This window comes from Taeniopygia guttata, chromosome 2 (genome assembly GCF_048771995.1).
Source record: "Taeniopygia guttata chromosome 2, bTaeGut7.mat, whole genome shotgun sequence".
NCBI lineage: Eukaryota > Metazoa > Chordata > Aves > Passeriformes > Estrildidae > Taeniopygia > Taeniopygia guttata.
The window spans coordinates 75,371,456-75,395,340 of record NC_133026.1 but is presented as its reverse complement, the minus strand read 5'-3'; the positions used below and the strand labels follow the sequence as shown (position 1 = coordinate 75,395,340).

The following is a 23,885-nucleotide window of genomic DNA, read 5'->3' as shown; positions in this document are numbered from 1 at the left end:
CTTGAAAACTGTTCATGTCCTACTTTCTATTATTGCAAGGTTTTAATGTTACCTTTAGCCAAAACCTAGAAAGAAATACAGTCCATGTAAAGATACAGAAGGAATCAAATTTAACTCTTAAGAAAATCAACTAATTTTATACAGTTTACCAGAAACTGAAGGAGAACGGAAAATATGGAAAAAATTTTTGAAGCTTGACATCATTGTACTCTGTACAAATACTCCTAAAATTCCTGTATAGTTATCTGGATACTTTTGTTGAAAGCAGAAAGCAGGGAAAAATCTTTAGAAGATGCTGTCTTCAACTTAACAGGGCAGTTTCTCGGTACAATCAGAATCACAGTAAACTTCCCGCTGTGATTAGGGAGAAACAGACAATGGCACATAGTATAATTTTCATATCTGTAGAAAAAAGAGCATGGACTAAGTAGGCAAAAGAAAAATCATATAAAATATGAATGCACTTTGATACTTACATTCCTTGGGAAGATGGAAGTGAAGCATATTCCCTGTTACTATAAACTAATGAAGAACTACATCTAAGACTCTAGGAAAATATGATGGTTTATGGTCTACTTATGTTTTTACAGATGTTCTAAATACCTTAAGTCTTTTTTTTATTAACATGCTTGCTTAGAATGCCAGGAGTTGTAAAAATCAGATAAGATTTTATTAGCATTTAAAAACTTCTAGAGAGTTATTTGAACTGTATTATTCACTAATGGTAAGGGACATCTCTGAAAGCATAGACAGCAACTAGGTACATAGTTCCTATTTATTGGCTTTGTAGATATGACGAGTATTCTAGGAAACTAAAAAAAAAGAGTATCACCCTGCTAGGCTAAAAAATTCAAATTAAGAAATATCTATTATCATCCTATTACATTTTAGTAGCTTTATTGCTCTTCAATCAGAATTTCAGTAAATTTAAATTAATTTTTCAGTTTATTTGGTATCTTAACAGAAAATGAGAGAAATAGAGAAGGTCAAAAGTGCCTGAGTAAACAGATTATACTTTCTCAGGTCATGCCATAGTTTCATGCTTAAAAAAAATCAAACCATAATTCTGCATGAAGGCACCTCAGGTAACTGAACCTTGGAATAAAGAGCTTTTACTGGAACTCAGGTGAAAAAAAGAATTGCTGAGCTTTGAAGGAAGGAACAGGAAAATGAGAACTACAAGGATGTCATGATGTAGGCATAAAACTAAATACATAAGTACCTAAAGGCCCTAAATAAAATACAAAAAAATCCGTAAATAATGTAAATACATCAGCAACAAAAAAGAAAGTTAAGAACAATATTCCTTCTTTAATGGATGCAGAGTGAAATATAATGGCAAAGAATGAGGAAAAGGCTGCCTTCTTTCCCTCAGTCTTTAAATGTAAAATAGTTTTCTTGGAGTACCCAGTCCCCTAAGCTGAAAGACAGCCACACGGAGCAAAATGAAGCCTCAATAATCCAAGGGGAAATGACCAGCTACACCACTCAGACACATATAAGTCTAAAGGGCTGGGTGGAATTCACCCAAAGGTATTCAGGAAGCTGGCAGAAGTGCTCACAGTGCCACTTACAATAATTTACTCTCAGTCTTGTCTAAATGGGGAGGTTCCGGCAGACTTGAGATTGGCCAGTGTGATGCTTATCCATAAGAAGGGTCAAAAAGAGGATCTGGAGAGCTACAGGTCTGTCAGCCTGACCTCAGCGCCAGGAAAGATTATGAGCATCATCTAGAGCATCATCACCATAGCATGTGCAGGACAACCAGGGAACAAGGCCTAGCTAGCCTTGGGTTTATGGGTTTATAAAAAGCAAGTCATGCTTGAAAAATTTGTTTTCTTTCTGTGACAAAGTGACTGGATTAGTGGAAGATGTTCTTTACTTGAACTTAAGCAAAACTTTTGACATTGTTTCCTGTAATGTTCTGGAGAAACTGGGTTTTCATGGGTTGTATATGTATACATTTCACTGGGAAAAAAATATACTTGATGGCTGAGCGTAAAGTGTGGTGGTGACTGCAATTAAGTCCAGTTGGCTGGTCAAAAGTGGTTTTCCCCAGGGTTCAGGTAAGGGGATAGGTAATTTTAGTATCTCTAGTTATGATCTGGATGAAGGAATTGAGTTCATCCCAGGTCAATTTGCAGATGATACCAAGCCGGGCTGGAGTGTCAATGTGTTGGAGCGTCAAAGGCTCTACACAGGCTGGATTGATGAGTTGAGGCTTATTGTATGAGCTTCAACAAGGCCAAGTGCTGGGTCCTGCACCTGGGACACAACAACTCCAGGCAGCACTGCAGGTTGGGTGCAGAGTAGCTGAAAAACAGCGCAGTGGAAAAGGACCTGGGGACACTTAAAAGACACTCCAGTCTTAACTGGAGGTTTTGAGGCAGCTAGTGCTTCAGTTTCTTAATTATGTTCATATTTCTTCATCATTTATTAGATTTCTGAAACATGGCAAGTGTAAGACACTGGTTCTCTTGCTGGTATCCTTCCAATCTCATTTCACTTACTGAAGAATTGCCTTCTGTTAGTTGATAATGCACTTTAAAATAATATCAAATGTAAATTAAAATTCCAATTTTTTATGCAAAATCTTGAAGACGTTCAGGGACAAAAAGGAAGGTTTTTTAGAAAAAATGTTTGAGATTGTGAACATTCATTGGGCACTATTTGCATTTCTCAGTATAATCAGGACACAGAAACTTTCCACGGATTTGTTTCTTGAAAATATCTCCAATGCCAACTGCATGCAACCTCAGAGTAAAATTGGACTGTTGACCATTCCTGGTGGCCCAAACAGTATTTCAGAAAATAAGAGGTAAAATCCCCAACCACTACAAACCAAAAAACCTCACCCTAGAGCACCTTGAAATTTTAGTAGTGTGTTAACAACAGGAGAAATTCAAAACATACTATTTAAAATAGATTATTAGTCTCCAGCAAATGAAAAATTATCACTTACAGACTTCATAGTTGCAAGTTTATATCAAAATTATGCTTTGAAGAGAACAACATACAAGCAATATTTACAAGCAAATTAAAATAATTAGAACATGTCATTTTTTGTTTTAAATTAGTCTCTAGACAATGTTTCTACATAAAAATGGTTGAAGACCTTTTTGCTATTTAATGCAGAAGACTAACCAGATCTACTTGTAAATATTCTTGATTAAACTTTCCTCAAGTAATTACATAGCAGAGGGTCATTTTAGCACAGACATATGCATCTCTAGCTGAGGATCACAACTACTTTTTTAATCAAGCAGAAGTATCAAAATGCAATTAATCACTCCAAAGACATTTACATGAAGTACACAAGCCTTTTAGACTTTTATATGAAATGGTTAAATAAATAAGCACGTCCAGAGAAACTTGGTCCAGACCAATTTATTATGATTCACTTGCACAATGCCCCTTATCATTAGGAGATGGTCAAGGTCTACAAAATGCATTTACCACAAGTGGTCTTTTTACAAAACTATATTACTGTCTTGTTGCTTGAAGCACAAAGTCTTATCATGCTCAAATTCCTGTATCCAGAAAACAGGATTAAAATGATCTCAAATTATACATACATTGTGATTATAGAGCACTTTGAGGTCTATAAATCAGAACTGTTTTCGACAGCAATTTGTAAATAGGGTGGCTATGGCAAAAAAACAATATGAATTTTCAGGCCAATGAAAATCTACAAGTGTTATAAGAAGGAAATAGTCAACTTTTGAGAGTTTGCTGTTTTATTTACAGACTGCATGCTGCATTCTTAAGTTCTAAGCCCTCCTGCTTGCATGGTACACTAGCAAGAACTACAGATACTGGCTACATTAGGAAGTGGAGTAGAAACAGATTACAAAGAGAAGCTATTAGTGTTGTGGACCCTATAACCACAATGTACATTTTTCATGGCATCTGCTTCTAATTTCATCCTGTAATGAAGCACCACATAACAGCCACAGAATAGGGGGCCATGTGCTTCCAGGGAACATCTTCTTCAGTTCATTCTTCTCTAAAATGGCATAATGCTGTAATTGCTCACTGATGCTAAGCAAAAAGTGACACTTGTTAAAGACAGAGCTGCTTCAAATACACTCCCACAGATATTTTGCAAATAAACAACAGGTGAAATTTCAGATTGAATAAATGCAAACCTCTCAAATTTCAGAGTGAAATTCTTTAACCCTTTTAAAAATATATAGGTGAGTAAGAATAGCGCCTTCATTGGCTGGTTTCAGAATGTCTTTAAATAGAGCTCAAATCTCTGAAAAGTAAACCAATGTCTACCTTGCAAAATTTATCTAAAATTAGACAACTGAATTCTGATATTTACTTAAGAACAAAAGAATTCCTCTCTAGAACACATAAAGGATTAACAACCTATCAGTATATATGCACTTAAGTTTAGACATCTGACACAGAAATTATGAAATGTTATTACAACTACTGCATCTAACCTGCTGGAAGGCTTGCAGATTTTTTGCTCTGTCTCTGAGAAGAATAATATAATAAGTAAACACTGTCAATTTATTTAATAAATCCTGGAGAAAGGTTATAAAATATTAAGAATTACCTTCCTTTATTGTGCTTAGGTACATTAATAGATGTATCTGGGTTTTCAGAAAAACTGAACATATGAATGTTGCCTAAGATTAAAAATGTCTACAATAGGAAAAAAAATTCTGAAACTATTCTCTATATTTTTATATTTTTTTTTTCAATGAAAAGTTTAAAACTACATTAGAATTCAATACTCAATTTAAAAATTAAGTCCCCTACACAACAGGAAATTCTCATTTACTTTAGCACATACCTTTTGCTCTTTATAAACTAACCTTAAAGAAGAATGTAGAAACTGAGATGATATGCTTATTATGCATGTCAGAGGAATTCAAAGAAGATCCAGGGGAAGACAACCATTTGAAAGCTAAATTCCAAATTCTCCAGAATTCTTAGAAGCAGAAGAATAAGTTACAGAGAATTTCAGCTCATATCTGATTTTCAGTTCCTGAATCATTCAGTTTTGTCAACAGTAACTTCAGAGGCATTTTCACTTGCCACAATTATGCAGTCTTGCCTCTGTATATTTTAGCTGATCAATAATTTAAAAAAAACCAAAACTATCCAGCTATGTAAACTTGTTTTCACTGCAATTACACAAAAATATAAAACCTACTGCACTCTTATATCAGGTTTTTCACAGTCATTTGTGAAAAATAGACATTTTCACAAGTGAAACAGTGCCATCTTGTGTATTATGGACTCTGCTTGTCAAAGAAATATTTTTCCCAAGGGATATTAATATATTTTTTTATTTTCCCTTGAGAATGCTGCCAAATCCCGTAGATAAGTTTTGAAATTTACTAATGAAAATAGTTGTTCAAGTTGTTCAGCAAACCATATTAAAACCATACCTTCCATTGAAGCAAGTAAAATGAAAACCAGTTTTCATATAAAACACCACAGGGAAGTTAGATTCAATTCTTCACTAACACATTTTAATCATGCAATTTCTGAGACTGCACTCTGCCTGCATGTTAAGATTCAGTTTTAATTAACAGCTTTTAACTTTCATTTATATGGGATGTATCTCCATTTACTTGATGTCTCTGAGTACCTATGTAACTCCTAAACAAATGGCAAGATTGAATGTCATGAGTTGATATGTACCCTAAAGGTAGTTATGAACCGAATCATGTTTAGATTAGGAAATAAAAACTCTGTCTATCACAGACATAATCTCAGGAGTACCCCATGTCACACTTTGTGGAATTGTGTTATTATATGTTCTATTATGTATAAGGTCATTCCATGTATCCCCCCGCGCTCTGTAACGACCTCCCGGGTTCTCCCATTTCCCCCCGCGGTCTGCCTTCCCGAGGAAGTGCCCAGTCACTCTGTTTACGTCTCTCAGACCATCTGTCAGCCACGCGGTGGGGTCGAGAGGCGACCTGGCACCCTTCCATCTGTCCATCTCCCATTGGACCCCTGCACCCCAATATCCCCAGTCCCCCCATGGCGTTATCTCATTGGCCGCCCCGAGTTTCCCCTATCCAGTACTTATAGAACGGGTTGGGGACGCCCCAGTGCTTTTTCTCCCGCCTGGCCCCTGTTCGCTGCTGCTGCCCGGCCCGCCGCCTCTTCTCCCGCCGGATCCCTGCGTGCCGCCGCGGCTCTCTCTCTCGCCCGGCCCCTGACTGCCGCAACCGCCGCCGCTGCCTCGGGCGACCGCGGCAGCCTCGGACTGCCCCGCGATCGCTGCCGCAGCCGAACCGCCACCGTCGCCTCTGCCGCGGTCGCCGCGGCTCCCGCACGTGCTGGCTGCAGCGCCGCGGCTCTGCACACTGCCTCTCTTGGCTCGCGGCCAGCTTCGGAGCGCGCCGCCCCGCCCCCGAATCGGCCAGGCGGCACGGACAAACTCGAACTTAGCACGCAGCAGCCTCCTCGGTTTTTGCCTTCCCAACCAAGCCGTAATAAACCGAGATATCGCCCGCAGGCGAAAAAGTCTCTCTCCTTTTATTTGCTTCGGGACTCACCTCGCTCCCAGACCCACGCAGCACCGGCAGATACCCACGAGGGTTCGCCGGAAAACACGGAAGTTGCCAGCGCTCCCCCCCCCCCCTCACAGAGCTAGCTGGGACCAAAAAGGGGGGACAAGAGAGAGCGCTAAGGCAACACTTCTAACTTGCAGTTTCAATACTGCTAGAAATGTAACTCTAAAAAGATTTATATTAAAAGATCAAATATAATTTGACACATTGCATATCAAGGAGTTTTACTGAGATTAAGGAATAAAGAATAGAAACCTTTATGTCTTCTCTCTGTTTCCTATGCACTTCAATATTTACGTTTTTTTCCCTCTTATGTATCATAAAGCACCAAGAAAGAATTAAAATCTTGCATGAAAATCTTACATGAACTAATACTGTTGACTCAGTAATGATTCTGCTGCACCAGATTACATCAATTGGCCCCATTTCATTACCCATCCTTAAAATGTGTCACCATCTCATATAAAATCAGACCATAACTCCTTTAAATTTAGCTCATCATCCAGAATTAATGTGGTTTTTTGAATTAATAATAGAATTGGATGAGTTGGAAGGGATCCACAAGAATCATTGAGTCCAATTCCTGGCCCTTCACAGGAAGCCCCAAAGATCACACCATATGCCTGAGAGCACTGTCCAAATACTGCTTGAACGCAGGCTTGCTGCTGTGACCACTTCCCTGGGGAGCCTGCTCCACTACCCAGCAATCTCTAGGTGAAAAAATTTCCCTAACATCTAATCTAAACATCCTCCAGCTCAGTTTCAAGGTGTTTCTTCAAGTCATGTCACTGGTCACAAGAATGAAAAGATCAGTACTTGCCCCTCCAGTTCCCCTTGTCAGGCTGTTGAAGACCACAGCAATGTCTCCCCTCAGTCTCCTCTTCTCCAGGATGAACAGACCAAGTGGCCTCAGCCACTCCTCCAAGCTCTTCACCATCCTCACTGTCCTCCTTGGGAAGCTTCCTAATGGCTTAACATAATTTTTGTATTGTGGTACTCAAAACTGCACACAGAACTCAATGTAAAGCTGCCCCAGTACAGAACAGAGCAGAGAGGGACCAATATTAGGTAGTTCTGTTTTCAGAAATTATTCCCAAGAACTGTGCTTGAGTTGGGAAAAACTGTACACAGACAGTAATAATTCACCTATAGAGGTACTCCAAACAAACAAACAAGCATTCCAAACAAAACAAAACAAAATTCTAGGAATCCAAACTGAGATATTCTGGTTTGAATGAAAGTTCAGCCCTCAAATGTTATGCTCTTTCATTTAATACTTTCCCTCAGGAATAATGACCAAATTGTTGTCACAACTCCAGTATAAACCAGTATATATTTTTTTTTTTTATCAAAGTAACATATATAATAAGCTATATGTTCTCACTATGTTACTTATCAATGAGGACTAAGTGTGTGAGAGCCAAGTGAATATAATAACTGAATACTGGGAAGACCCACTCAAAGTATTATCAGTTATTGTGATTTCTAGAGTGCAAGAGGCAAAGACTGGTAGCACTTGTAGTGCGTTGCTTGTGCAGGGTCCAGTCTGGACCTTCACAGCCTTCCTAAAGAACACTCACCTCAAGTAGTCCACTATGTTTTGCTAAAGAGGACAACACTGAGTTTATGATAATGTCAAACTCCTTTTATAACCATTAGCCAGTTTTCCACATAAATATCTTTCACAATGCTGAAGAATATGTATGTGAACTTAATTTTCTCTTTTTATCTGTGTTTTGATAACACAATTACCAGCCACTGCTATGGTGCATTTGATCTGGCATTTTAAGAAGATTCTAATGAGATGCAATAAAGCTTAGACATTGCAGATGATAAACATAACTAAGACAGTATTTCAAATCTCCTCATCTACCATTCACTACATATCATGCACAAAGATCGCACAGCACTACACACATAAGTTAAATACCTGAGATCAAATTAGTTCTCATAACAAACACCCATACAATTAGGACAAATATGCTGATTATTGGACAAATATGCCGATTACTGGAAGAACACCTGGAAAAAAAAAAAAGGAATAAAACTCTAGGCAATTAAATATTTAAAATATTCATGGCAGAATAAGTAGAAAACATAAACACTAAAGCTAGCACTGCTGTTGACTTGAAACATCTTCAACCCAGACTGGTGTGTTATGTCACTGAATATATATAGAAACAGTATATTACGGCTACTGTCATTAACTTTGTATTTCATAAGGAAATTGTTGTTTAGATCTTTTAATTAAGATAATGACCTACTTATTTTAGAAACAAGATGAGGACAAAGAGACCATAACATTTCTAAATACATTTGTGAACACAATTTTGTTTTGTCTCATATAAATATAACTGAACTAAACCCAAATAATTTCTACTCTTACTGCCTAATCTATATCCTGTGAAACTATGAAACTGGTCCAGTTTCTATAATCTCATGAAATTTCTTTCTTTACAAGTGGAGAATCCAAACTTAATTCTAGCCTCATCACAACACATTTCTTGAAGAATGGTAGCAGAGGAGTATCTTCTCAAAAGGTATTTTTTAATAGAAAGACAGAAATGTAGAACCGCAAAACCTTAAGCAAGGTATTAAGGGGAGGGAAAAAATATTCTTCACAGTGATCTATTTACACTACTCTACTATTACACAATTTTATTCACTAAAAGAAAGTAAATTAGAGCTCTAACTGATGTGCAAGTGTACCTCTAAAATGGGATTCATGCAGCATTATCATTCACATTTTTGCAAAGGTTCCAATGTCTTGCTCTTCCCACTTTATCATCTCCACATAGGATATTTTGTGTGTATTTTAGTGGATAATGTCAATAATAAAGACTTTGATATACCATAAAATTCAAGTCCTGAAAACATATTGAAGAGCTTTGAATGTGCCATAAACTAATTATCTGTCCAATTGTTCTATTTCCCAAGTAAAAAGGGCTTCAATTATCTCACACACCATAGCAACTCCTGTTTTGGGGAAGCATTTCTTGATTATTTAGCTTTGTATCTCCTATTTCTGCAGTGTGTCTCAGTAGTTAGTGACCATTTATAATTCCAGGAGTCCTGAATGTTATGTCTTTTATTCAAATTATTGCTTGTTAACAGTCTGCTATCCAAATATAAAAGCGAAAAATCACCCCTATTTATATCATTAATGCTTAAGAGAAGGGACTGCTGTCACTGGAAACACATAGTAGGTACAGCTTTAATGAGACATGGTAAAACAGTTCCATCCATTCATTAGGATCCCTGAAAGTTAATTTTAAAATTCCCTGTAGTCTCCCACCATGTAACAGAAGACAATATCCACCAGAGATGATGAAGACGGCTTCTCCAGAAATTAGAAAATAAACTCAGACATGTTCTCATGTAACTCATGCTTTAGTATACATATATGTTTAGATGTAATAATCAGAGTATAAGTACCCTGATTAATTTTATGAACTAAGTTTCTGAATATTTAATTGAATCTTTCATACCAGTACTTCAGGATTTTTGCAAATTTTGCAAACACAAGCATTATCACCATTTGAACAATGCAGTTTGTCTTACAGTAGCTGTTCCAACAGGGGCACAATCACACACTGGATGTAGCGAGATTTCTGAGAGAGAGAGAACACGATTTATATTTAGAGTGAAGGTTGAGCTACCCCCAGTCTAGGCCTCAGATAATGGGCCTGGGTGAGGTCTTTGAAGCCTTTGACACAGTAAGAAATTAGTCGTGGCACAGTTAGAAATTATGTTAAAGTAACCACAGTATTAATGAGCTGTCTGAGTGTGAATTGGTACAGGTCTGGAGTGTGAAACTCTAGCCACCTTAAGACGAAGACAAACAATGTTTGCTGGCCAATGAAAGTGTGCTCACAATTTGTAAACTATATTGAAGTGTATATAAACTGCCATCTTATAAACAATAAACGGGGAACGTAGCATTAACCATATTGGCTTGATCTGTGTTTGTCCTGTCCAGCATTCCCTATTTTATAAAAAGTCCCTTGCTTCTCTGGATTTTTAGTTTTTTGGTATCTTCCTCCCTTTTGTGGAGATGGACAGTCAAGGGCATCCGGAATGACACACACCAGTAGCTGAATGGAGTCCCAGGTGGTCAATGCACTTAAATACTGGTGAAGAGGGCAGTGAAGAAGACATCTCTGTGGTGCCCAGTGACAGGCCAGCAGATAATGGGCACAAATTATATTGCAATAAAATATATTTAAATCTAATAAATAACAAAATTTTTCACTATGGAGGTTATTAAACACTGTCACAGATTCTGAAAATGTCAATATCCTTGGAGATATTTAGAACCTGAGTAGACACAGGCCCAGAAAAATATGACTTCGTTAATCCAGCTCTACAGTTTCTACTACACTTTTTTCTTCTACTTATCCTTTCTGTGTTTTATAGAAATCCAAATATTTCAAGAGATTTGGGAATAAGCAAATGTAAAAGAATTACAGGGAGGGAATTCGTTGTATAATAACAACTCCTGAAGCAATAGATTAACATTAGCCAGTGTAATTACATTACCAAAGGCCCTAGTCAAGCTAGTGAAACAATATTTTAGCACTTCTGCGCAAATTCTCCAACACTGCTACCACAGAATATTCTTCAGATTGAAGAGCTGTAAATTTAGGCCTGATGACATAATTCTTTGAAAAATATGACAAGTGCTTGTCAGTTAATATTTGTCTTTATTCTTTCTTTTCTTCTTAAAACAAGAAATCAAATGTCATTGTTTTGAAGCTATGGCTCAAAGAAAGGTAGAATTTTTTTCCTGAAGACCTTTTTAATTTTCATTATTTTTAGGATTCAATAACTTGTCCCTAATAACAGGGTATCCCACCTCTGCTCACCACTGCTTTGGAAACTGACTAATATTTAAAGCGTGGATCTGTGAAAAACAGCAATGCATCATGTCAAAAGGATCTGTCTGTTGAATGCTGATGAATGGGATGAGTGTTAGGTCATATTTTAATTAAATTCCTCGTTAGCAATCTGAAAAAAAAGTATAAAGACCATGCTAAGGAGATTAATATATCCAAAATGGAAGATGCCTTACAGACTAAACAACACAGGAGAGTGTGGAATGTCATGAAGGAAATATCTTGTTGATTTGGAATATTTTCTATTTTCTGTCAGATATTTGAAAAATCAAGTGCAGACATGAAATTTTAACTCAGTATTCTGGTTTTTTTTTTTTTTTTCTTTGAACCAATGTGAAAATGACCAAGAAAAAACACTACTTGAATGGATAGCTAATAGAGATTTAGGAAGAGGATAAAAAAAGTATCCTAGATTTAGACTGGCAATAGTGAACTGAGAAAGTTTATAACAGTCCAAGAGGAATTTGATTACAGATTTTCAACATACTTTTTCACTTACAGGAGAAACATCAGATATTTTGGGAATTAATTCTTTGTCAAAATATGTTTGAATGCCAAAATGAGAAAAATGCTATGGGAATAGTAAGAAATTACTTTCAAGAGTTCGATGAAAAACTTGTTTCTCTCATGCAGATGTATCTCAGCAAATATATAAACCAAAATAAAAATATTTTAAATTTTATTATAGAAACCAGACCTTCCATGTTTCCTCATTATCATATCATTATATAACCCAAATATTACTAACATTTTTGTTGAATTTCATCACTACTGAAATCGAGGGCAAAGCTTGCTGGCCCTTTGATTTTTAAAACTTCTTGTAAGTGACAGTTTAGATGAAATGCAAAATTTGGCACTAGAAGTCATAAAAGGCCACCAGTTTTTCCTGAGATACTGAGCAATTATCTTTTAATTTAACTCACTTTAAGAACTTTCCTTCAAAAATAAAATTTGAAATAAAGTCCATGACAGTTTCATAAATGTTTGCAATAATATTGTTATACTCAATATAAGAAAATACATTATAAAATGCATGAAAGCTATGTAAACTGTATTGCTTTATTAAATGAATGTTTTCTTTTGCTATTGGTGTCCACAGATTAAGAAAATTAATTTTGAATTTTCTTGTCAGTTACAGTTTAGGCAATCTCATTCATGTTTCAGAAATGTGCTTTTTGCTTAATTTGCCTTAAGCAGAGGCTAAATTTCAATAACCTTTACAGTTCTGTTAACACTTTTTCTCACTCAAGAATCTTAATGAATTCCTTTTTTTATCACTAACTTACATGGATCTGTACTTAATTAGGAGAACACTTACTAAATGAAATAGAGGAAAATGAACTCTCATTTAACTTTAACACCACTTGAAAACCAAAAATGTCAGAGGCAAATAATGTGTTCAAAGCCTAAACCTTCTTCTTCTGGAACTGCTAGAGTCACTTTATCAAGAAGAAACACAATTAGACTGTTAGGATTTGGTAGACTATGAACTAGCACCAAGTTACTTCTTGTTCTGTAGATCATTGATCATGTAATGTAACAAAGCGTAAATTACACAGGCAATTGAAAAGTATCACACCAGAGAATTTCCAGATCACCTGAGGAAGACCTTGTGGAAGGATAATTTAAATTTGATCCATGAAATGCAAGCCTGGACATTATATGCAAATTAGAAAACTCTCCATCAAGAGAATAACACAGAATTTTTAAGAAGTGATTTCACTAGGTTGATTTAACCTTCAGGGGCTGTTCTTAGTACACATGCATTTCCTCTTTTACTTGCCTTAGCAGTAAATATAGCAAAAGACCAATTTAAGGAATTCAACGTATCCCAGAAAAGGCAGAAAGAAATAATGCTGCTGAATACCAGGGTTTTAATTAATTTGATTTATCTTCTTTAAGGTATTTATTTAGCTCTGTATCACATTCTGATTGCAATTTATAGGTATTCCAGTCTTGTCCAAGACTGAACTACCAAGATATTTCCTATTACTATCCGAGTAGCAGTTGCCTCTGGACAATTTTCCTTATCTCCTGTTAATAAGCCCATCAATGTCTTGACACATGACTCAGAGATAACACTCTCCAGGAGTCAGTTCTGTTTAACAGGTGATTAAGGACACACCTCATGACTCAGAATAACAGCAGCCCATCATGAGATGCTCCGCCCAGGGGGAGGAGCTAAGCATTCCCATCTGGATAAATCCGGGGATTTCTAGACAGAGAGGCAGCCTTTCCACAGGTTTCCGAGAAGGTACAGCAACCACATCTTCCATCCCAAGGGGACTGCAGCCACTCCAATTTGGACCCATGGTTGCCAGAGGGATACTAGGTTATATTCTGACTTTGTCAGTGGTCTTCCTTTTGTATCATTGCATGTATTTTTGTCTTTTTTCCCTTTTCCCAATAAATTGTATTTCTGACTTGGAGTCTCTCACTGGTTTTGCTTTCAAACCAGAAAAAGGCTTCAAACAAAACAAAACAAAACAAAACAAAACAAAACAAACAAACCAAAACAAAACAAAAAAAAAAAACCCAAACCCAAAACCCACAAAAAACCACAAACAAAAATAAAGCAAAGACCAAATCAGACACTCCTGATTTGTCCCACAAAGAAAAAGTCAAATGTCATTGAATGAATCATCATACTCACTGTCAAATTCTAAACCAAATGACCTTTTAAAGAAAAACTTCCTAAAATACACAAATACTAACAAAAAGGTTTCAATACAATATATCTGTTGTATTTCTTTTTGGTGAATTAGGACTAAGAAGGACTTTGTGCTGTGCCTGGAATATTACCGAGCCACAGTTTCTCAAACTAAAGGAAAAATGCCCCAAAACAAGAAAAGCAACTGGATATATAAATAACCCTCTCTTCTCAAGCATCACTCACTGGAAGGCATCTTACTATAATACATTGTCACTTTAGAAGAGTAACTTCAATGTTACTTGGAAACAGGAATTAATACATTACTGAAAGATTTTTGGGATGGATGGGTTTTTTTCTCCTTTCACATGTTTTAACTACAATGTTCAGTCAGCATTCAATTATATATTGTTAGAAACATAAGCTAGCTTGATTACAAAAGGAGTTTAGGTATATTTCAGCAGCAAAGTCATGTGCATATAGAGCCTTGAGTGGGTTCTTGCCTGAAAATGTCTACATTCTACCCTCATCTGCACCAGTGACCTTCTGTTTCTCAATTAAATCCTGTATGCCTATTTTTAAAACCTTTAGTAATGTGTTGGTATAATCTGTGCTTTTTATTTTACTCCTATATTAACTTTTAAAATTAAGATTAGTCAGTCTCCCCAAAAATAGTCACTTAACTTTTGCCTCACAAGAGTCACAAATGTAAGATGATACAAAAATCACCTTGGACAATAAATAAAACACATCTGCTTTACCCATTGATAAATTGCATTAATTTTATTTTTTTAAATTTACTGCAAATGTTCAGTGTAAAAACAATTTTGCATCACATTAGGAAATATCCCCAAAATCAATATGTATTATGAAACTTGGAAATTCAGATTTACACTACAAGATCATATCAGCTGCTGATGTTCAGTATAAACCTTTTTAACAGGGATTATACATGTCTATCAATTACTAAACCCTCCATGTGTTTCTTTTTCAAATTTGGATGATGTATAAGCCTGCTTTCGAAAAAAGTTACTTTTGTGTATCCACTTATTTGCTTATATTGAAACATGAGGTCCACTTGAATTCAGTGCATCTAACAAGAGGGGCTAAAATCAATGCAGTTGTCTTCTATTTTCCAGGTATCAATAATTATTTCACTGGTGTAATATAACTCATTGCAGGGGTGCACAAAACCTCTTCATTCAGATGCATTGAGGAATTTTGGGATCTAAACCATGAAGAACTAAAATCCTCCATATATTCTGAAAATGTTTGACATGAATGAAAATAAAAAGCTCCTCACTGCAACTATGTACCCAAAATGTAAACCAAACTGTTCATTAGTAGATCACTGGTTTAATTAAATTAAAAAAATTCCTAAAATAGTCAGTGAAAATTTTGGCAGGTAATTTTTTCAACTTAAAATTCTTCATTGCATCAAGGAGAAATGGATTAATCTATAGCAGAAAATTAAAAGAAGCAAGACCTGAGGGGTCACATAATTATATCAAGATGAACCCTTACAATAAAACGAAAAAAAGAAAGCAACAAAACCAATATGAAAAAATAGTCACAACCATTTCAAAGCAGTCTGCCAGTTAAGGATAGTCTAGAAAATCTAAGGATTTCTAAGAAAATAAAACTCTGTGCTAGGAAATGCTCTTTGGAGAGCTGGACTGATACCAGCCAAAGTCAGCAACGATGAAAAGACATTGATTGGGATCCCTTTAAGAAAATTTTGGGCACTGCTGTAGAAAGTGGGTAAAAAAGTGACAAGCTTGTACAGACAAAGACACACTTCTATGAGACTACAGCAAATCTAAAAGTAACTGACTGCCTAATTTATTTCTGAAGTGTTGGTACAAGTTGTCCTGAATAAAAGGTTTTAAATAGATAAGTAAAAGCTTGTGGGAGCCGACCAGGTGATATTTACTGGTAATTGTCAAAAATCAATGATTTTACTCTTAGCTGACACATATGCTCCAGGAGTGGAGGAAGGTGAGAAAGGAGAGTGAGAAATCTCCTGTCCACATGTTTAAAAAATTGGGGAAAAACATGGTAGTTTCTCTTTTTCCTTTATTTTGTTTGATGTTTGGGGGTGGTGAGATGGCTTTTTTTTTTTTTTTTTTTTTTTGGTTGGTTAGTTGGTCGGCTATTTTTGTTGCTTTGTTAAAGTGACCCTGCATACTTCTGAAAGCCACAGGAGTAGGACTATCTAGCTCTTCAAGTGACTATGTCTTCACAGACAGCAGAAAATAGAAATGTCCAAATATTTATATTCATCTCATTAGACTATATGAAGTATCAAGCTTATCTCTCTTTTATCCATTCAAACTACTGTATGGATGGAAATTTTGAACAGCAGCTCTTTTCACTCACCACTCAATTTCTGCTCACAATTTTAACTCTGGAAAAAAATGAGATAAAACCCCTGGCTAATGACTGCTAAGATGACCTGTGAAGAGTAGTTAGTATCCATTACTTATCTTTTTAAAATTATAACAGTGATTTCTAAAGACATATGTTGCAAAGAAACACAAGTAAATTTAGAAGATATTATTTTTTGAAGCATGGGCATTTACTTGAATTAATTTCTGCTTTCTCTCCCTCTATTTGATGAAAGTAGCAACTCATGAGATTTATTGCATTCAGATCTATAACTGAGCCACAGACTAACAAAGAATTCAGTCTTATTTTAGAGTGGAACACAAAAGAAGGCACATTGAAAAAAATTATTCTGATGATACTAGCCTTAACAAATAAATGGATGCAAGTATTTTTTTTTAAACTTTGAGATATGCATTATATCTAATTTCTGCCTCTTCCTCTGTCAGATCAGGTACCGGTAAGCCATTCATCTTGTTCATTACAGCTTCTCTATAAGTTTGGATTAGAGCTTTCAGACTTAGATTAAGCCTATTCTTAGTGCTTCTAAATTAGTGTATTTGATTTTCTTTTTGTCAGGAGCAATACTGTAGCAGAATTTCATAGGGTATCCCTGCTATTTCCTACATCAAACATGACACTAAGACCTCTCAACAGAATCAACTTCCAAACTTAATGTTAATTTATCAGTGCATTTTATGACAATCAGAATTTACAAATGATAAATAGGAGATGAACACCTGTATGAAACATCATCAAAATGTTATTTTCACAATATTTCCTAATTTATTTGAAAGCAAATATATATATATATATATATATGTATGTGTATAACAGTCAATTTTTACTTCTTGCAGCTGTATGTCTGAGGAGTCTTGCAGGATATCAAAAGGAAAAGCAAATTTTTATACATGGCACATGGGAACTAAGTTCTTACAATTGTAATAGAAATCTCTGAGATTCAACTCATTCATAAGTATTTTCTACCAAAAAATCACAAAATCTTACAAATCTTTCTTTTATTCTCACAGCCAGGCATTTATTTTCATGCTGTGGCCTGCTGCTACGACCAGGTGTGAATTCTTACAGCCCTGTCAAACCTAACTCCTTGTAATCCCCTCAAGAATAAAGGTAATCTTATACCACTGAGCAGACTCTCTCAAACACAAATATCTCTTAAGACACAATGCTAAGAAAAATATACTTCCTTACTTTTTCATTCTTAACAACAAAATTTGTAAAATCTCAAAATTCATATTTTAAAGATTTAATCCTATCAATTTAAATCAGTATTGAGAAAATACTGTCTCCAAAAAGTAAAAAGAAGAAAAAAAAGGAAGAGGCTCCCTAGCAACAACATAATAAAAATCACTAATGATTGCATCAATCTCTTTCAGCTGCAACATACAGCATTTCAATCATAATACATTTCATAAGGGTGAGTGTAAGATTCTTTCTGTGTTTTTCAGTGTTACACAGAGGCAACATACACAGGTATGTTCAGTTTAAAACACAGAAAATATTTTTAAATTAAGAACCATTCTAAGCTGTGTTCTTTGCTGGATTTATGAGCTTTCTATGTATAGATATGTAAGGAACTCATTATTTCTTTTTGTTGATCTCTTTGAATCACATACTCTTTGGATAATGTCAAGATCTCTGTCCATTTGACCATGCATTATAACATCTGTGTTCTTGCTTAATCTCAAAGCATCTTGTCAGTATCTTGACTTAGTTTTTCTGCCTAAAAGTTTTAAGTGCACCGTGATTTTACTCACAACAGGTTTTGTTCCAGACTAGTTCTAAAACAGTTTCTTTAAACTCCTTCCGACACATTGACTGTAAGAATGTATGTTTCCTCATGCGCTCCGTGTTCTTCCTTCCTGTTAGTCTCCAGCAGGAGATACATTTATGTGGGTGTATTGGTAAATAATTCAGACAGTGTCAAGTCTACAGCTTGATTAATTAGTTACTTTTCCCAGTCCAGGAAGCACAATTTTCTATGTGTCAACATCTTTATCTCCATTAGGTAATGAAGCAGAGGGTGATGTCACCTAGGAAGCTAAATGCTGATATCAATCAGCCCTGTGACCTAATTACAGACCCATTAAAACTGACATAGAATACAGAACATAGAGAAATGCACTGTGTCTAGTGTATATTTCCTTTCTGGTTTTCCCCTCTTTTGCATCAAGTTACTTATGTGCTATCTATAGATGGCTGGAACATTATCGCAAGAGCAGGGACTGATCAGCTTCAGCATTAAAAAATTAAAAATAAATAGAAAAAATTCCCCAGAGCATGGGCCAAATCTGGACACTGTGATTTTAGAGTATTAGGAAAAAATAAAGCTAGTCCATATTCCTTTTCAGACAACCTTACAGCTTAGCTTAAACACTATTTTTTTGAACTTGAATGTCTTTTAGAATTAAACAAACTTCACTGTAAGAAAGAGAAGGAGAAACTACTCTTTCCATCAGAAGAGACATTATTTTTAATCCATATTTTGAAAGAGTTATACTACACTATTTAGCTGTTTCATAAGAAAGCAGTGTAACTGTAAGAAAGCAACCACAACTGTAAGAAGCAAACATCAAAAATCAGAAGCAATTATTTGCCAGAAAGAAGAAATCATCACATTGGTAGCAAATCCATAAAACTAGAACACAAAATAGTAAAATTTTGGGTAAAACAAGAAGTTTGTGCATTTGTATATACTAGAATTTAAGTGCTGTTAGTGGCATTTGCTAAGCAGCTCCCTTTATCTGTAGTTTTTTTCATTTCTTGCAATTTCCCTAGAGCAGCTGAAAACCAATAAACACTTCAAGTTATATAGGTCAAGGAAAAACTGCTAACAGAAATCTGAATGTCTGTGTCTTTCTGGATTAGTTTAAATAAATTAATTTTTAAAAAATTTATTTCAAATAAATTCTTTAAACCAAAGACCATGAAAGCACAGACAACAGATTAGCATATGCCAGTAGTAGCCAATTAGAATCAAGCTACTGTATACAAGCAGTATCCCTGTTGATCGGATCACACCCAGTGCACACTTTGCAGGTGAGAAACAAGCCTGCCTATCACTCTCAAGCTGCTTCCAAGGGTATAGCTTCTGCAGCAGAGCCCAGTCAAAGCAGTGCCCCATGGCCAAGGGCTGGAACGGGACCCTGCATCACCACTGGCTGTCCTTGGCAGCTACTTCAGCCCCGGTGTCATGGAGCTGCACCCCTCTGCCTTTGCTTGAAGATACACCTCTTCTACACAGGCAGGTTGACAACCTGGTCATTTCAGGTTGGAATCTTATGCTACTTCTATCAACTGAAGAAATAATACAAATAATTCTTTCCCTTCCTGCGTCCTCCTGCTGTTACATTTCATGTGCAATCTTCACCTGTACTTCTGCTGCTTTAGTCCTAGAGTGGAAGTACCTGCCACTGAATTCACAAAGGAAAGCTATCTGATGAGTATATAATGATTTTCTTTATGACTCCAAAAGGGACCACACAGTTTACTTTGAGCTGTGACTGATATCACAAAATACCTAGCTTTTGTACTTTTAAACAAGAATGGTTGCACAAAAAAACCCTGCAGTCATGTTCCAAACAATCCACCTTCTAGTTCAGACTAGTCATATTAATGACTGACTTTTCACTAAGTTTTGATCTAGTGTTTACAAATTTGCCTTGAAATCCCTCTCACATATTTGGATGAGATGGTTTAATATCTACTGTTTTAATGATTTTTCAAGAAAACTTGCATATAGTGGTTGTTACATAACCAAATTAATAATATTTTCTGACACACATAAACAATATGAAATGGTCTCAAAATATATTGTCTTTTCTCAAGACATACAGTGTGAAAAATTTTTCTATTAAATTCTCTGCCTTTTACATTATTATCTCAAATGAAATCAAATCCTTTTAAACCTGACAATAGTATGGATCCGTTTATACTGATTTTGAAGCCAGAAAATAATTTGGAGACAGAAATTTTTTGCAACATAATTTCAATTTTTAAATTACTTTCAGAGTAGAAAACCTTGAAAAGCTCATATATTTAAAATTTAGGTTGACAGTTTTTTGTACATTTAAGTAAATTTCCTGCTTTAAAATATTTTTCAACTCCATTTCACAAAACACTCAAAATATTCTGCAATATTTCTGAATTTTCAGGGAAGTAATTTACCAATCAGTCTTGCAGTAGGCTAAAATCCAAGGTGGACTCAAAGTACATTACTCTAGACAATGAATTTCTTGGTTTATATCTTGAAAAGTAACGTCAACATCTAGCAACACTTACAAGAAGGCTGAGTTCCTTTAGCCCCATGATAAACACACATCTGTCACAAGGTAGCTCTAAAACCTTCATTTGCATTTATCAAGTCAGACTTTTAAACAGACATGAAAATATAGGCTGCTTCATGTATAAAATATTTTCATGTAGTAATTTTGAAAGGTAAATGTATCAAAAGAATAGAGTAGGCATTCAGTATTTTAGCAAAATTGTATATGTGCTTATAACCATATAAAAAGGCAGAATATGCATAAGAGCACTGGAAAGATCAGGTAACTTCATTCTAAATCAGAGAAGCAAAATTAGATATGTGGGTTTGGAACAGATAAATAGTTGGACCTAACTGATATATATATAAGCTACAAACAGAAATATCAGTCATCTGGTAGAGAGCCTCTGTGGCATGTACAAGTTTCTATTTACTTAGATCCTTAGCATTCATTAAATCAGTAAGGCAGACTCTTTCAAAAGCTCCAGTATGAACTTTGTTAGTAGTTCCTTACACTGCTTGCTCAAGAAGGCCTATATCACCAGGAGAAGATTTGAAAGCATAGCTTCAGATAACATAAACTCATTTTTTAAACTCTAACATGATGTCTCAGAGAAAGATTATATATATATATATATATATACACATATGTATACCAATTGTTTGCTACTAAAACTATGTCTTCATTATTCTGATTATTATACAACAGAAAGGCTCTCACGTGGGAAAATCAGTCTTCTCTGCCACCAAGGACAATGTTTATACTTTTATAAAGAGTCAGAAATGTTGAACTGCAGATTAAATAATCCACTCAAAATCCACTTGAAATCAGATGGCAACTTGTCCATCACATAATAGTCTAAAATGACAAAAATACTAAACTGAGTAAGATTAAATATTCTGGCAGATGGAATGAGAAAGGTCAGACATGATTTCTTCTTTTGTTTTTCCTTATACTATACTATTTTTTGTCTGCTGTTTTACAATTATTTCTCCATAACTGAGAGAAAATTAAGATTTTATAAAGGCTTTACAAATGTGTAATAACAAACACTGCATACATGTGAACACTCAGGGATCAGGCTAGATAAAAATACATCAATATCAATAGATCTGAAGCTAAAGCACACTGATTAAAAATCATTAAATATTTACTTGATATCTTGTTTCAGATAGACCTAGTGAAGTGAGATCTATTTTTTTTTACACATTTTTCTGCATTACTCAATATAAAAATATTGCCTTACCATGCTTCTGAAAGCTACATGTATTTAACACAGATAGGAGGAGCTTCTATCCTTTGACTACAAATCTAATACAATCTGCAAGATAAATTGTGCCCTGAGGAACAAGTATATATCTCAGTGGGAGTCGGGAAAAGGCCAAGGAGATTTTTCATTTATTAAAAAACACTTTTCCCAGATGTCACTGGCATGTGTGTAGAGTCTTATCAAATTTTCAACAATTCCTTTTAAATTCCTTTCTCCAATACAAAATTTAGGTATGCTGAGAAATAAAAGAATAGTAGGGTAAACTATGTGAATACTTGCTGATTTCCCTCTTGCTGTATATTACAGTACTTCAAATATTGTTTCTCCAGGGAAAAAGACTGACAACAAAGGAGAGGTACTTGTGGTTACAAATGCTAGAGGCAAAAAATCTGAATCTATTCACTGTGAATAATATTATTTAAAGATAGCATACAGAACTCAGCTTCTCAGTTCTAATGGCTTCAAATCTGTTATTGAACACCTAAACATCTAAAGCAAAGAAAACAAAAAGAATCCTAGAGGTCAACAGTCTTGAGCAGGTATGTGGCTTTAAAGAGAGCTGAAATAAATAATTGTCTTTGAGAGAGGAGGAAACTGAATTTGTGTTTGTGTTTTGGGGTTTTTGTTTGTTTGTTTGTTTTTGGGGTTTTTTTTGTTTGTTTTTTTAGTAGAAAATTATTTTTGGACAAAATCTCTGCATCACACTATAGGCTCACAGAATTTAACATCCATGAGATATTTTGCTGACTAGCCAAACTTCTACATGCTGCTTCCATCAGGTCGAATGTGAACAAAATTACTCAGATCTGGTGGGAATGTAGAAGAGACAAGAGCCTATGCTGGTGAAATATACCTCCTGCAAAAGGAAGAAGCTTCAGATGAGTACTGAAATAATAAAAGATAGAGGAATTGTGGTTTTACTGTTGTGGGAAAATACCTCCTCTAGGGCAAAAAAAAAAAAAATCCTTTGAAACTCAATATATTGAATGAAAGAGAAAACTAGGAATGGAAGGCATTCCAAGAAAAATAAACTACACAAGAATATTTCCCAAGTGCAATAAAAATAAAGAATGCTTTCCAGGCCTCAGTACTTTTTGAATGTATGAAGACTGTTTAAGCTCCTGAACATGCTAAGTGATAACTAGATCTAAAATGAAATTAGCATCAGCTCCATTTCCTTAGTTCCCTGCAAGTTTTGCTGGTACATTTACAAAAGTGGAATCCAGTGTACTGAGTTCAAACATTTTTCAACTGAAAAACAGTGTTAAATAGGCTATTTTTAAACTTGTGAAAAGGTAGTGATGAATTTCTTTAGTTTATCTTCCATTAATTTGCTACCTATTGGTGACTTTCTGTTGTGTCCCTTATGGAGTTAATCATTTATTTCTATACATTCTCTTTAACGTATTGGTGATATAAATGTTTATAGTTGCTATTTAAAACATAGTAATACCTATTGCATATAAAATTTTTTACAGCTTTTTCCTGAACATTCTTATTTTGAAATTTTTCTCAGTACCTATGGCACATAAAGAAAGCAGCAATTGTTAAGTCAGCAAGAACACAGAACACTTCTAGATTTTTAACTTTGCAGATGGCTATACCTAATTTTCTAGACAGAAAGATAGTGTCAGATAAAACAGAAGCACATTTACAACTAATTTACCATACTTATTTAAAAAATCCCATATATATACATATGTGTGTGTGTGTGTGTGTGTGTGTGTGTGTGTGTGTGTATTTGGAGTTTGCTTTCAAATGAACTACATCTGAAGATGTTAAATAGTCACTAACGTTTAAAAGCACTCATAATTAATCTCATACATATTGTCAAGATTCATAAATAATTAACAT

General features: G+C 35.2%; 1 protein-coding gene across 10 annotated transcripts in view; it reads right to left on the bottom strand.

The window, feature by feature from the left end:
* The window catches only part of CDH18 (cadherin 18), a 502,412-nt gene that overhangs the window by 276,641 nt on the left and 201,886 nt on the right, over positions 1-23,885 (bottom strand). For 3 of the 10 annotated variants that reach the window (XM_072924261.1, XM_072924260.1, XM_072924257.1), the window contains one exon: positions 8,476-8,567. The exons of the other annotated variants lie outside the window; for them this stretch is intronic. The gene's annotated coding sequence lies outside the window, so the exon portion shown is untranslated. The remainder of the gene's footprint in view (positions 1-8,475; positions 8,568-23,885) is intronic. 10 annotated transcript variants of the gene reach the window in all.